A 15502-nucleotide genomic window follows, 5' to 3' on the forward strand; every position below is an offset into this window, starting at 1 on the left:
AAACTGCGTTGTAACGGCATGCGTGGTAAAACCATGCGTTGTAACGTCATACATCCGTTACTTTTGTGACAGAGTAACCCATCCGCCGAGCTCTAAATCAGGCCTTTAGCTTTCCATGTCGATTGATGAGTGATTTTTTTTGTAAAAAGAATTATGATGTAAAAATCTCAAATGAGAGGTAAATATGCATTGCCATGATATTCTACATTGGAGTACTAATAAAGCAATGTAATCACGCATGGTAAAATCTGTGTTGTAAAGTAAAGCGATGTTGGCACAGCGAGCTAGCAACTTACATTCTTTAAAAATACTGGTATTTTTTTTAGCATAAGATTCCTAGGGGTCTCTATTTTTCCAAGAGCTTCGGGCCCATTTTGAAAATGGGAGGAAGTGATTCATTAACCAAAAATGGCAGCCTCTCTGTCTACCTAACTTGCGTTCCCTGTACCTCAATAAATGCTGTTTGGTTTCTGATGGAAGATCCTGATCAGGGTCCTTCATGGCAGAACTACTGCTGGCTCTTTAATCAGAAACCCTTTTCCAGCAGTCTCTTTAAATCGAAACCACCAGCACCACAGCATTTTACAAATGTGTTTTTCCTGTTTTTGATTGCCACGCAAGTTATGGTGGTCCCATGCAGCAACATAATAAAATGTCCTCTGGCCATTGAATGTCAATTCCCTGGATTCCCATCTGGAAAATCAAAACATGCAGACAAGTTCATGATTGTTTTACAGTCCTCCTGACATTGACATCTATCCAGAATGTTGGGTCGACAGGAGCACTTTGGCAAAACTTTCATGTTGACAAGGCAGAAAACTCAGCATGTGTGGCGATTGTTGACAACCACTGGGCCCACAACTTGGTTATGGTCACCAGTCTATCGAAGGCCAAATGATATGCTATGCGCCAGATAACTACTATTTGCATTATGCATGCAAACCTTATATTGGACACACTTTTTCAATGAACTCATGAGATTATTTACTAATGATGAAGAGTAGTGCTTGTAGGTACTTTGGAAAATCTGGTAATCTTAAATTCATTTTTGATTTTACCGTCAAAAATCTTTCTTAATCCAGTGACCTTTAATGAAAGAAATAGGACAGATACTGTGAACTGTCACTCTCAGTATATTTTCAAAAATATGTTCTGGGAGATGGCCTTGTTGCACTAAACTCATCATTCTGCAAACAGTTATTACAAGACTCATAGGGGCATATTATCAAGCGAGTTTTCGCCACTTTAGCGGCACTTTTCGGCGGTAAAGCGGCAATTTTATTATTGCACTATCATCAAGGCCTCGCTAGCGCATGTAATCCTGTGATAGCAGCCGGTTTTGTAGTGCATCCCATGCCAGCAATATATATCGCTGATCAGATGCAAAGTAGGCGTTCCTTACATTAACTTCATTAAAAACTTCGCAAACACAACTTCGCTATATTATCAATGCGGCCCCGTTCCTGCGAAGGGATGAGAAAAGTCCCGCTAACCGCGGTTATAGCAGGAAATTAATCCCTCTTCAATGGGAGGTGGATCGATAGGCTAAGTTCACAATGGCGTATCTGCAAGCATTTTATTATCGCAGGAAGTTTATCACAGGATTTTGCACGCTATCGCTTGTTTGCACCGCTAATGCTGGATTTTACATATGCTGCTAACACAGCAAGAAAATCCAGTAATATGTGGCGATAACAAAACACGCACTACTCGCAGTTTGCGACAATTATCTCAGATTGTTGGTAATACAACTTCCAGTCTCACCGCCCATTATTGGAGGGGAAGTGGTGGAATGGACATTCTATGGTTACCAGTAAGGTGGACGATCAGAAGATGAAATTAATTTAAACTCTCAAAAGGTAGGCTTCTTTCCTTTTGCATTACACTAGCAAGCAAAACGAAATGCAGATATAATAAACACAGGGGCAGATTTACAAGCCCCTTGCGGCACTTTTACGCCGCCGTTGCGTCACTTTTGTGACGCAGCGGCGGCGTAAACAATGCGCCATGTTGCGACTTATTTGCAACGTGACGCATCTACGTGACGCATCTAGGCAGATGCGTCACGTTGTAAAACCCTGCCCCACATGAAACCTGCATCAGGTTTCATGTGGGCGTTCTGTCGCAGGGTGGGCGTTCCCCCGCAGGAAAGCCCCGTAAAATTGACGCAGTGAAATCTACAAGATTTCACTGAGTCCGTTTTACAACGCTGCTGCGTCAAAGCAGGCTTGAAGCAGGCGTAAGGAGTGACGCACCACGTTGAGCATGGGTGGGCCCTGTGCCTTGCAGGAGTTGCGAAGCGACTCCAGCAATGCGCCGCCCGTACGCCACAAGATGCGGCACGCATCTGCCCTCCCTTGCACCATCGTGTGTCGCATTGTAAATGCGGCGCATCTGTGGTGGCGCAAGGAGGGGATTGCGTGACGCATCTGTTCTGGCGCATCCCTGCTGATTTGCAGAGATGCGCCAGAACTTGTAAATATGCCCCACAGTTTTTATATGAAGTCACGTGCCAGCTGTTCATTTCCTTGTTTTATGTAATTATTTGCAGTCCTTGGTTGCCCATGGAAAGGTAAGCTTTGTGAGAAATGATTACCCTCGGTGTATATAATTTGATACGCTGAAATGGTGAATACAAAGCTGGAAATAGTAGCTAACTTGTCGCTCTCCCCTCCCCATTCTATTTGAGAAGAAGGAAATAGAAGAATAGGAAAGACTGGAGAACCCATGAGAACAGTGACGGCAACTAAATAAGTGAAAAGTGTGGTGGTGGAGTCTAGCAGTGAGTGTGCTCCCTCATGAAATCCTGCTGCTCCAGATCTGCAAGAGATCCACAGAACACAGCCTAATGTTAAGGGTAGAAAATAAGTTAACAAGTGCTTCGTTACTTCTAGAAAAAAAGAATTCCAACACATCCTCGGCTTCATGTCTTCCAAGCTGGCAGCAGCATTTCACTGTAACAGAACTGAATTTATACTATATGAAATTATGAATATTGTGTACTCGATAGAGGGAATAACGTGGCTTTGTCACTGTTTTGAAAATAAAGTCAGAGTGATTAAAACCAAAATGCCACAGTTTTACAGGCAATCACAAAATATGGCAGGGCGTGAATATTCTTCTGTGTTCTTTAATGTGTGTAGACAAATACATTTTCTGTAGCATGGAATACAGAAGCAGAATATACACAACACAATGGGATGGTTTAGGTATAATGAATGTAAAATAACCCAACTATTTCGCCAATCATAAAGTACCTATGGGCACATATAAACAAAAATTCGTTCTACTTCAAACATTCATGAGGGAATACATCTATGACATTTCGGAACGAAAGTGGATGAATTTTCATCCATGAAGCACTCGCTAAATATGACATCTGTACAGTGGACAATTCCACCTCGGCTAACTATTAATTCATCAAAGGCTCAAGGCATGGGCAGATTTACTAATGCAATATTAGAATAACTCTGTTGGGCACTGGTTCTGGACTAAGTGTTCTCATCTGAGAACGTAACGTACATCGGAGTAATTTCCCTTTTCCTAAAAAGGACCACTTGATAATTAATGGTTAAAATGTTTGTATGTTTGTTTGAAAACAAAGGGTTATTTGCGAGCCCAAGGATGACATAACTTGTTATTAATTGATAACAAGTCCATCTTGAGGAATTAGATGCATTAGACTAGCTAAATTGCAGTTCTACAGTTGCTTCAGCGATTAAAGAGTTCACCTAACTAACTTTATAATCAACATTTATAGAATAAACACGATCGATTGGAAATTGACCAATCAGCTTTTTCATAAAATACCAGTGTGTGCTGAAATCTAGATGAGGAGGATTTAAATGAGTACAGGTCATAGTCATTCCACTAGAATCTGTCACTTTTACACCACCATTTTTTCAGGCTCTATACATATTATTGTGCTAGGTCCATTTTGTAGATGTAGTCTGACCAAGCCGAAGTAAATTGACATGTTTAGACTGCTTCTTTGACCCAAATAGTTTGTGCGCTTCTCTTGCTGGCCAAATGCCAGTGCATAGCTGACTTGGCACAAATGCCAACAGCAATTTTTACAATCACTTCCAGTTTCAGACAAAGATGGGCGCCAGTTAATTGTATTGTAAATAAAAGGCAGAATATAGCCTTACTGGCTGTAGGAATGCTTACAATTATACCGCACAGTGGTTTAAAGACCCCACATGATCATGCTCCTGAGATTCCACCAATCGTAAGAAAAGACCAGAGAGTGCTGCTGACACTGGCATAATCTTACTGTTGTTTGAGTCATGCCTTGTTCCACATACAATTACCGAGGTACCCAATTTATAATAAAACAGGCAATCTTCCCTCTTACCAGTGCTCCTATGAATGGGAACAGATTAATACAGTTTGCTGTTCTCTAAAGTTGTCAGCATTAATCCTGGAAAGAAGTCACAGGATTCCCATACTAGTCCCAAAGCCATATAGTTGTACTCATTGATTTTCCCGATACACAGTTGTACACACAGAACAAGTTGCCTTTTCCTTTTTCTCTAGGTGGGAAAAATGTTTCCCTATGAAAAAACACTACTTCCACTACACCCTCCTGAAGATTGCAGGAGTTGCTTTCACCTTCTTACACTGGAGAAGAATTGAGCCTTTCATGGAGCGACCCTATTACCACTTCCACAGTGGAAAACAATAGAGCTGAGTTTGCGAATGCTTTTCGGATTACCCGGTTTTTGGACCTTCTTCTGTGAGTGGGACACTCTGCGTATCACTATAAGCTCTGTCAAAATGGATTGTAAATGCTAGCTGCCAAAGCCCACCTTATAAAAGCAAGGTCCAGTGCTGCACAGCTGGGGTAGCGGTATCAGTGGTGGTTGCATACACACTCATGCAGGCTAAGTGAGTGGCATTGCTGTCCAACTCACTCTGGTATCTGCTCTTACTACATTGGTTATGGACTGTCCAGGCCTTATAATTGGATTGGAAGTTCATAGTGTTGGTTCTGTAGTGTTTCACTGAAGTGTGTAGCGCTTCACTATACTCTTCATTAGGGGTAAAAGCTGCACTAAGGTATGGTTGCATTAGCTGGGCCCAGAGACTAGATTTATGAACAAATTCATTAGTATACAAACATCCTGAGGGCAGATATAATATCATTTCCCTCAATTTTGTACTCCTTCAAGTACTCCAAATTTGTCATTAAATTCAGTCATCTTCTTAATTAGATTCTGCCTTTGAATCACTCTGCTGGACCGCAGTATTTATTCTTCTGGACAGCAGAAGGATTCATTGTTTTCTCACACAAGAATGGCCATCCGGTGGTGATGGGAAAAGGGGGGTTATATAATCAGCACGTTCTAATAACATTGTCACAATGCCAAAGACCTGGGAAAGCATAACACAAGGGAAAACAAAAGGTAGCAGCCAGACTTCTGGGGTCAATCACAAGAGATGCTTTCCTTTGAATGTCTGGAGGAAAGGTACTGGGTTGCTGTGTCAGTTAGGGCTTGGTTTAAGGCTCCCAGAGGCTGTTTCAAAAGACAATGTGAAGTCACCTTATTGGAAAGTCCAAAATGCTGTGCATGAATGTTGAGGTATGAGTGGATTGATCAGAGTTAACTTAGGTTTGGGCAGAGGTTCATATTTCCCGGAACTTTCCTCCCGAACAGAGTGAAATATGTACCTTGAAGGGCACCATGGAAGGCTGTACTCTGATGGACGGGCCCCTGATGAATGGTCATGTACTGGTTTTGGACTTTCTGAGCCTGTCTGCCACCCCACCTTGTCTGGGAGAAACTAGAGAGATGGACCTGCTGGGAACCCTGAAGAAAAGGGTTCTCCTTGAACTCTGTGGACTGGTCCTGTACGTGTGTAACCCTCATCAGGGAACCCCTAGACTCTTGCTGGCACACCGATGCCATGTAAGAGGCTAGGATACTGTGGGCCTGTCTGGGTGCAGTCTTGAGGGTACACTATTTGAGGACTGTGGGGTGCTGGTGGTGAGGACCTTGGGTTGAAGAGAGTACCTGGAACTCAGACAGATAGACTTGGACATGGAGCTAAGGGTCAAGAGGAAGGCCCAGATTGCTCCCTCTTCAGTGGAAAGGTAGTGGATATTGCTCAATTGCAGGCTGCCTGCTGCCTGTCGTACAGGTTTCCGGTAGTAAAGCTCCAATAAAGGATTACTCAACTATACAGCTGGACTGTGTACCTTCCTTTAATACATGCCTCTAGGAAGCCTTGAGACTTGTCAAAACCCAGGGAACTTACCTGCCTCGGAGGGAGCAGGAAATTCCATTTTCCAAGATATATTGTCCCCGGGGCCTCTAGTGCCCAAGGACCAATGCTGGGGAGGAAGAACATTGAGAGCTGTGGGTGCTCCTGAGTAGATGGAGTGCATGATGTCAATTGTACTCTGTGTAGTGAGCTGACCCCAGGTGGTAATGCAATGGTCATAGATTGTGAGGGTGGGAGGGAGGATGCTAAGGATGCCAGCAGCGGCGGGTTAGAGTTCAGCATGTTTGTAGATGGTGGAAATATTGTTGTGGAAGAAGTCCGCCAGGGTGCTGCAGAGTTTTTGCGAGGGGTGGATGATTATTTTGGTTGGTGAGGGCTTGGAAAGTTCCTTGACAATGCAGAATAGTTCTTTGCTGTGGTTGTAGCAGTCTTTGATGCAGTCTGCTAGGGCCTTCCTTCTCATCTCTTTCAGGAGTCTGTGATAGTGGTTGAGTGATGTCTTGAAGGTGGCCTGGTTGGTGGGTTCCTTGCTGCGCCGTTTCCTTTCCAGTTGCTTGAAGTTGTGTTTCAAGGTTCTCAGTTCTGAGGTGTACCAACTGGCATGTTTGGTGGATCATTTGTGTTTTGTGGAGTTGAAGGGGGCAACTCTAGATCTAGGTGGTGAAGTTCTTGACAGCCTGTTCAATGCTGATAGTGATTTATAGGGTGGGAAGTGTTGAGGTCATCGATCCATTGGCTTTCAGAAACTTTGGTCCAGCTGCAGTGTGAGGTGATGGGCGGTCTGGTGGTGACATTGAGGGCTGCTGTAAAGTGAATGATTAAGTGGTCTGTCCGGGTGAGCTTGGTGAAATGGCTACACTTGACTCTGCTGGCTGTGAAGATAGGGTCCAGCTTGTGCCCTGCAATGTGTGTGGGGTTGGTGACAAGCTGTATGAGGCCGATGTTGTGTATGGTTTCGCAGAGGTTGGCTGTGTTGGCGTCGTTGCGGTGAAAGATGAGGTCTCTGAGAAAAATGCAGTATTCTGTGTTGATGACTTGAGGAGTGATGAATTTTGGGATGGTGTTGAAGAAGCCGGAGCGTGGTCCTGGAGGTCTGTGGTTGAGGAGGCCACTGATGGTCGTTTTGCATCTATTCTGATTTGGTAGTTGAGGTGTTCCTCGGTGAGGAAGACAACATCAGGTTGAGGGAGGTTATGGTGTACCAGATCAATTATAAAACCTTGCGGTGTTTGGCATTATTTCTGCAGGACTGTACCTTTCTGGTCCTGCAGAAGCCTTTTCAATTTTTGGTCCTACCACTGCAGTAGTGGGTGCCCCACAGCTCTTCTTTGAACCCCACTTTATTCGATCTATACATATGATTGAAGCTGGATATCATCAAGCGGTCCCATTTTGACATCATATCGTACAATGAAGATACTCAGTTAATTGTCACCATGTCACAAAATTTGGCGGATCCTTCTCTAAGGATGGCCCTCAATGAACGAATGAACATTTGATTAATGGAGCACCAGATTCACCCCCTAAGGGGTATCTCTGCGCTACCGGAGATGGAGCACCGAACCAGTGTGATCAAGTGCGGAACAGTTCGGTTCAACTGCCTGAAATTATATGCAGGCAAGACTGAGGTTCTCATTCTGGGAGGGCAGTCCTCAATATGGTCACCCGATTGGTGGCCAGGATCACTTGGTCCTCTCCTGTCGCCCATGCCCAAAGTAAAAAATGTTGGCATCCTCATTGATGCTGAATCCACGTTTGAGAGACTGATTACTGCCTTAGCAGGCAAATGCTTTTGGATATTAAAATCCCTTAAGAAGATCATTGGCCGGCTGGATTACTTTTTAATTTCTAACTCATTAAAATCATCATTTAAACTAGAAAAGCTACCTCGTGTTCTCTCGGATCATAACCCCCTGGTATGTACAGTTGATACAGCCTCTTTAACCCAGAAACAACAAGGCTGGACATTTGATAGATCTCTGCTACTTGACAACGAATATTGCAATCACATGAGAAACTGGATTCTTGAGTTCCTAGCAATAAATAAAGGAAGCACAACGGTAAATTTTGTATGGGATGCCCTAAAAGCAGGAATTAGGGGAGAAACCATACAATATTCCTCTAGGATTAACAAACGTACTAGAGAAACTCTAAGACTGTTACAGGATGATTTAAAGAGGGTGGAAGAAGATCTTATAAGGGTGACAAGTGGTCCTTCCAATAAAGAGGAAATAGATAATATCCAGCAACAGGTTGCAATAGCAAGGGCGTCAATCACAAATGAATACACTATTAAGGCAGTAAAAAAAGCTACAGCCCATCGCGAAATAATGTATGAAGTTAGCGAAACAATGGGGCAGCAGCTAGCTATACAGATGAGACAGCAGACCACACAGAATGTTATACTCGAGATCGATGACCCGACAGAAGGTAGGGTAACTGACTCAGGGAAGATCAGAGAAGCATTCTGGCGCTTTTACAGTGTACTGTATACAGAGGAGGGAGAAATAGACCAAGATATGACTACCGAATATTTAGAAGCAGATACCTGTAAGCAATTAAACATAGAAGATCAGGAAAGTCTAGAAGAGCCCCCTACTCTTGATGAAATAATAAAAGCAGTAAAGGATCTCTCCCGTGGGAAGGCAGCGGGACTAGATACAATCCCATTAGACTTTTATATAGCATTTTTAGACCCACTTCAAGAAATAATGTTAGATCTATGCCTACATGTTTTTGGAGGAGGACAACCTCCAAATTCATGGTCCAGGGCAAAAATTGTGATATTTCCGAAAAAAAACAAGCCCCCGGACCAGATGGGCTCCTATCGCCCTATTACTCTAATAAATGCTGACTCAAAAATTTATTCCAAACTACTGGCTAATCGTATTTCAATAATTATCCATAAATTCATATCCAATATCCAACATGGCTTTATTCCTGGGAGAGAAACCACAAATCATACACAGCGGGTAATCAGCTTATTCGACAGTACTCAGTTGGCAGGAGACCCTATGGCGTTAATATTACTCGATGCCGAGAAGGCTTTTGATAGGGTCTCCTGGCAATTCCTCTGGCAGGCCATGTCCCGGGTGGGATTTAAACAGGTTTTTATACAGGCAACCCAAAAGTTATATAATAATCCACGTGCCATGGTAATGGTTAATGGCTGCCTCTCTAAAGAATTGATAATTACGAGAGGACCTAGGCAGGGATGTCCCTGCTCCCCATTGTTGTTTGCCATCTATATCGATCCGTTTATTCGAAGACTGGAAGGCAGTAGGAACATAGCCCCAATATCGACACAAGGCTACTTAACAAAAACCCTCGCATACGCCGATGACATTGCAATCGTTACTTCCAATCCAAACTTGGCGATGCCTACTATTGAGTTAGAGGCCAAAATATTCGGAAAAATCTCAGGGTATGCACTAAACCAGGGAAAACACAGATTATTATTAATAATAACTGTTTTATGACAGACTCGCGTATAACAGAATCTGCTACCTACTTAGGGGTGACCATCACATCTGACTTAGAAAAACTTGTCGACGTAAATCTGAAACCCACATTGAATAAAATGCAGAAAGATCTCCACCGTATTAACAATTTACACCTCTCATTGATTGGAAGGGTCAACGTACTAAAAATGGTCTACTTTCCAAAGCTACTGTATATATTCAGAGCTATTAATCTTGGAATTTCAGACCGTTGGTTTAAGACAATGGAGCGTATCTTTACAAACTTTATCTGGTCATACAAACAACCCCGCCGTTCATACAAACTGCTGACGCTCCCCAAAGAAAGAGGGGGTTTAGCGCTTCCAAATCTTAAAACATACTATTGGGCAACAGTCTTGTTAAATAGCCAGGAACTCTTCCATCTCGATGGGACAGAGGTAGGGGAAGGTAATGAGACCCCATCAATTCACCGGATAATACTGGGGGATAACAGCACAGGCTATCTGTGGAGATATCTATTCGATAGCTATCACAAAAAAGTGAGATTAAAAACGCTTATTGGAGCATTTAAGGTATGGAAATCGGTGAGGAAGATGGTAGGGTTAGGTCATTTATCATATTATACACCAACCTATAATAATCCTTCCCTACCGGAAATCTTTAGAGATAGCTGTATTAATAGGTGGAATGCGGCTGGGATCACTCATTTGGGATGTTTTTTTTCTCCTCAGAGGGGCTACACTCCTTTGGAACCATGAGAGATAAGTTTCATCTGGAATGGAAAGACTTCTTTAAGTATCTACAGATTAGAGATTTTTTGTCAAGGCATACCATGAGAGAGGATATCATGTTTAAAATAGACATAGCCGACATTTTAAGCCACTCAGAGAAAAAATTTAGGATCGGGGAGGTATATTCTCTATTATTGACACATCTTACGGATGATATTCAAAAAATTATCCAGAAGTGGCAAAGTAAAATTTCGATCTCCTCTGAGGAATTTGACCACTCATTAGGGTTATCTCAAACGGTCCTCATGTCTACTAAACTTCAAACCCAATTTTATAAAACATGTTTTTTTATGTACTACACCCCGGACAAAATATCTAAATGGGGCAGTGGGAGAGGCACTTGTTGTTTTCGATGCAATCTACAAAACGCGGACTGTATACATATTTTTTCTTCCTGTCCCGTTTTAACTCCACTTAAAACAAATATTACACGTTTTCTGACTCTGATCCTTGGAATAACGATCAATCTACCAGATGAAACTATAGTTCTGGGTATAACAAACACTGCTAACCACAAAGCGGGTCGAGAACTGATTTTTATCTCGATGGCCGTAATGAGAATATGTATAGCCTCGGCTTGGTTAGATCCTATAGCCCCATCATATCAACAATGGTTTGCAAGATTGTTAGCTATTTTTAATTTAGAGATGGCGATATACAAAAACAAAGGCAGGAAGAGTCAAATTAAGGGACAAAAAATCTGGTCTCCCTTAATAGAATGGTCTAAAACGCAATGATATCTACTGTAGTAACCAGTTTGTTTGGCTTAAACCGCAATTCAACTTTGCTATTTTACGAAATTGAATGTTAATGCATTAACATAACTCATAGATTTTCCTTTTCAGTATCGTTTTGTATAGCTTTTAATGGCTTTCAAATGGCCAATTTTGTGTTTTTCTGATCTGCTCGACCGGGGAGGGAGGGATGGGCTCTGTATTATATGTTGTTTTGTCTTCTGTCGTAAAATCAAATAAAAAAATAAAAATAAAAAAAAGAAGATCATTGGTCTTCTACCTGAAGCTGCCAGGAAAACTGTGATCCAGGAATTTGTCCTTTCTTGGCTGGTTTAATGTAACATCTTATACTTGGGAGTCTCTCTGTCTTGGCTGCTGAGACTCCAATACATTCAGAATGCAGCAGCTCTGCTCTGAATCTTCCCAGACAGTCCTCGTTGGGCTATGCGTTGCATAAACTGTACTGTCTACCAATGAAGAAGCGACTGTCCTTCAAAGCTCTCTGTTAAAGCGATAGGGCTTTTAATAGAACAGATGCTAGCTATCTTCACTGTTTCATTAAGCACCTACTTACACTCGAGGTGTCGGAGGTTGCCAAGGGCCATGTTATTAGCTGAAGTCTTCACAGTAAAGAAAGCTCCAATCAGCTGCAGCTCTTTTAACTTTTTGGCACCCTAGCTATGGAAGCCTCTTCCACTATATCTGAGACAATCAAAGACATAACCTTTATTCCTGAAAACCTTACAACGTGGCTTTTTAGATAGATTGTACTCTATTCTGTTAGGCTCTCTGTGTCACCCCTATGGAAGCTAGACCTCTCAGTGCTGGGACACTTCTTTCAAAGTAGCTATGCACTATATACATCTTTTTTTATAATTATTACTATTATTATTATCTTGGTGGTGCGTTTGCAGAGCGATCAGGCATTGAGCAGGAGGAAGTGGAGTTGTCCAGATGCAGTCGTGGTTGATGTGGTGGTGATGGCTATTTGTGCGGTTGCTCCAATGTTGCAAGAGAAGCGGCAGTGGCAGCATGTGAAAGGTCCCACTGTTGAGTGTGGATAGTTGCAGCAGCAGCTGTGTTGTTGTGAATCGGGTCCAGATCTAAGAGCTTTGTGCTCATTTAGCTGCGGGTGCTGGGAGATCCAGGGTTCCTGGCGCCAGGCAATCCCAAACAAGCAGTGATTTGAGTGCTCTCTTGTGGCTGGACACCTGACTGAAGAAAGAAAAAAATGTTGCACAGAGGGTGCATTTCAAAACAATATTAAAAACGCAACAATAATCTGTTGCTACATCAAAACAAGCACAATTTACTCCCCATCAGCTCGGCAAAGGAGTGCCCCACAACTCCCTGCGGTACAAAAGGGGGTGGTGATGGACGGAGCATCTGAACCAATCAAACACTCACACCCAGTCAACAGATCTGGGTTTAATCCATCACCGTTCTTTAGCCCACTCTGCCACCCCAGTTCAGACATGGCCACATGCAAATCACTCTGACCCTGTGCCTCATGGGAACAGTCCAGCCCGAACTGCCAAACCATGCCTTCCCTGGACCGGACTCAAGCTTCCTGGGACCGGCTTCTGGCATTACAGTCGTCTTTAGCCAGGCCTGCTTGAATCCAGTGGCAAAGTGAGCAAGGGACTCACGTCTGAGCATACCCTGCCAACCTATGGCGAACAGAGCCGTACAAAAGGGGGTGGTGATGGACGGAGCATCTGAACCAATCAAACACTCACACCCAGTCAACAGATCTGGGTTTAATCCATCACCGTTCTTTAGCCCACTCTGCCGCCCCAGTTCAGACATGGCCATATGCAAATCAGTCCGACCCTGTGCCTCATGGGAACAGTCCAGCCCAAACTGCCAAGCCATGCCTTCCCTGGACCGGATTCAAGCTTCCTAGGACCGGCTTCTGGCATTAGAGAAGTGGAAGTGGAGAAGTGTGGCTCAATGGTTAGAGCGGCAGACCCTGATGCAGAGGTCTGGCCCGGGACCAGGGTTCAATTCCTGCCTTGGCTGGTCTCGGCGGATCTTGGGCTCATAATTCCTCGGACCTGATTTCTCGCCTCGGTGCCTACTCTAAGCATGGGTCCTACGCTGCAACTCTGGGCAATAGCTTGCTTAGTCTCCACAACGGCCCCCTACAGCGCTAGGGATGCCTGGTTGCACCCTGGGGATGCCCAGGAGTGGACATTTCACGGGGAAAAACCAGGAAGGGTTCCCTGGCGGTATGAGTACAGCGCCAGGACACTCAGGAGTATCAGTGCGCTTTACAAGTACGGCTACATTTGCTACATTTGCTACATTACAGCCGTCTTCAGCCAGGCCTGCTTGAATCCAGTGGCAAAATGAGCAAGGGACTCACGTCTGAGCATACCCTGCCAACCTATGGCGAACAAAGCGGTACAAAAGGGGGTGGTGATGGACGGAGCATCTGAACCATTCAAACACTCACATCCAGTCAACAGAACTGGGTTTAATCCATCACCGTTCTTTAGCCCACTCTGCCACCCCAGTTCAGACATGGCCATATGCAAATCAGTCTGACCCTGTGCCTCATGGGAAAAGTCCAGCCCGAACTGCCAAGCCATGCCTTCCCTGGACCGGACTCAAGCTTCCTAGGACCGGCTTCTGGCATTACAGCCGTCTTCAGCCAGGCCTGCTTGAATCCAGTGGCAAAGTTAGCAAGGGACTCACATATGAGCATACCCTGCCAACCTATGGCAAACAATGCGGTACAAAAGGGGGTGGTGATGGACGGAGCATCTGAACAAATCAAACGGTATGGATTAAACTCAGATCTGTTGACTGGGTGTGAGTGTTTGATTCGTTCAGATGCTCCGTCCATCACCACCCCCTTTTGTACTCCACAACTCCCTGCAGCAGGCTTGGAAATGTGTACATTTTATTGTGGGGTGCCCCATGAGGGGCAGGGGTACCACAAACATATTCAAACTGGTTGGAAGGCTACATGGACATTTGAGTTGCCACCCTAAATCTACAAGGTGCATAGAAGAGTGACCTGAGTGACAATCTTTTTAGATTCAAGCATTCATAGAGCTTTCATTTTTAGTCTTAGGGCTTTGGAATCCTAAGTCCTTTGTAGTGAGGGTTACTGATGCTTCTTTTGTAGCAGTTTAAAAGAAGAGTCACACCACAAAACATTGCATATTCTAAACTTGTTTTAACAATGTTTGTTTATTTTTCGAAGATATTTTATTGGTTTTACTCTTTTAGAAATAAAAAAATCCCTAATCAATCCCTTATTTAAAAAAAAAAGGAAACAAAATACTCCTAAAGCGGTGATTCATAAAAAGTCTTCCAGAGCAGTGAGGTTCACCCAGCTTGTTCATATTTTCTTACGTTACATCCTCTCTCGGGGGTCCTGGCAGTCCACCATGTTCAAAGATGTTAGGGCTGTGGGGCACCCATATTTGTCATTTAAGTAGACATATGGGGGCCTCATTTATGAGGCTATGCGTCACTTGTACGCCGCTGGTGCGTCACTTGTTGTGACGCACCAGTGGCATAAAAAATGCGCCTTGTTGCGCCATATTTACAAAGTGACGCATCTAGGTAGATGCGTCACTTTGTAAACCCCTGCGCCACATTATACCTGTGCCAGGTATAATGTATGCAAGGGGCGTATAGACGCAAGAAAGGGTCGTAGAAGTGACGCAGTGAAATCTATGTGAGTTCACTGCGCGACTTCTAGGACACAAATGCGGAAATTTCTTACGCCTGCCTCACAGCAGGCGTAAGACTGACGCAGGCCCTTGCACATGGGGCTTGCCCCATGTGAAATGATACATTGCTGGAGTTGCGTCACTTTTGTGACACACTCCAGCAATGCGCCACTTTTGCGCCATACAGATACGTCAGAAATACTGACGTATCTGTAACTCCTTGCGCAATGATGCGTCATACTGTCAATATGACGCATCATTGGTGGTGCAAGGAGGGCGCAGTGAAAAGTGACGCATTGCTGTTTTCACACAGCGATGCGTCACTTTTCATAAATGAGGCCCATAGTCTTCTACAGGCCTTCACGTGTGTTCATATTTATGACTCATTTTTTATGAGTCCCATGGTAGTTTTTCAATGACCAGCAAGGACCATAGCAGCTTTGTCCATTCAAAGACTGTGTGGATAATGGCCGATTTCCATCTCTGTGCAGTCAGTTGTTTTGCTGCCGAGATGGCCAAAGTCTGTTTTAACAGTGACCTAGTAGTACACATAACATTGAGTGTCCACGAAAGGCAGTACAATATTGAAATTTTTAAAT

Source organism: Lissotriton helveticus, chromosome 5_1, assembly GCF_964261635.1.
Source record: "Lissotriton helveticus chromosome 5_1, aLisHel1.1, whole genome shotgun sequence".
NCBI lineage: Eukaryota > Metazoa > Chordata > Amphibia > Caudata > Salamandridae > Lissotriton > Lissotriton helveticus.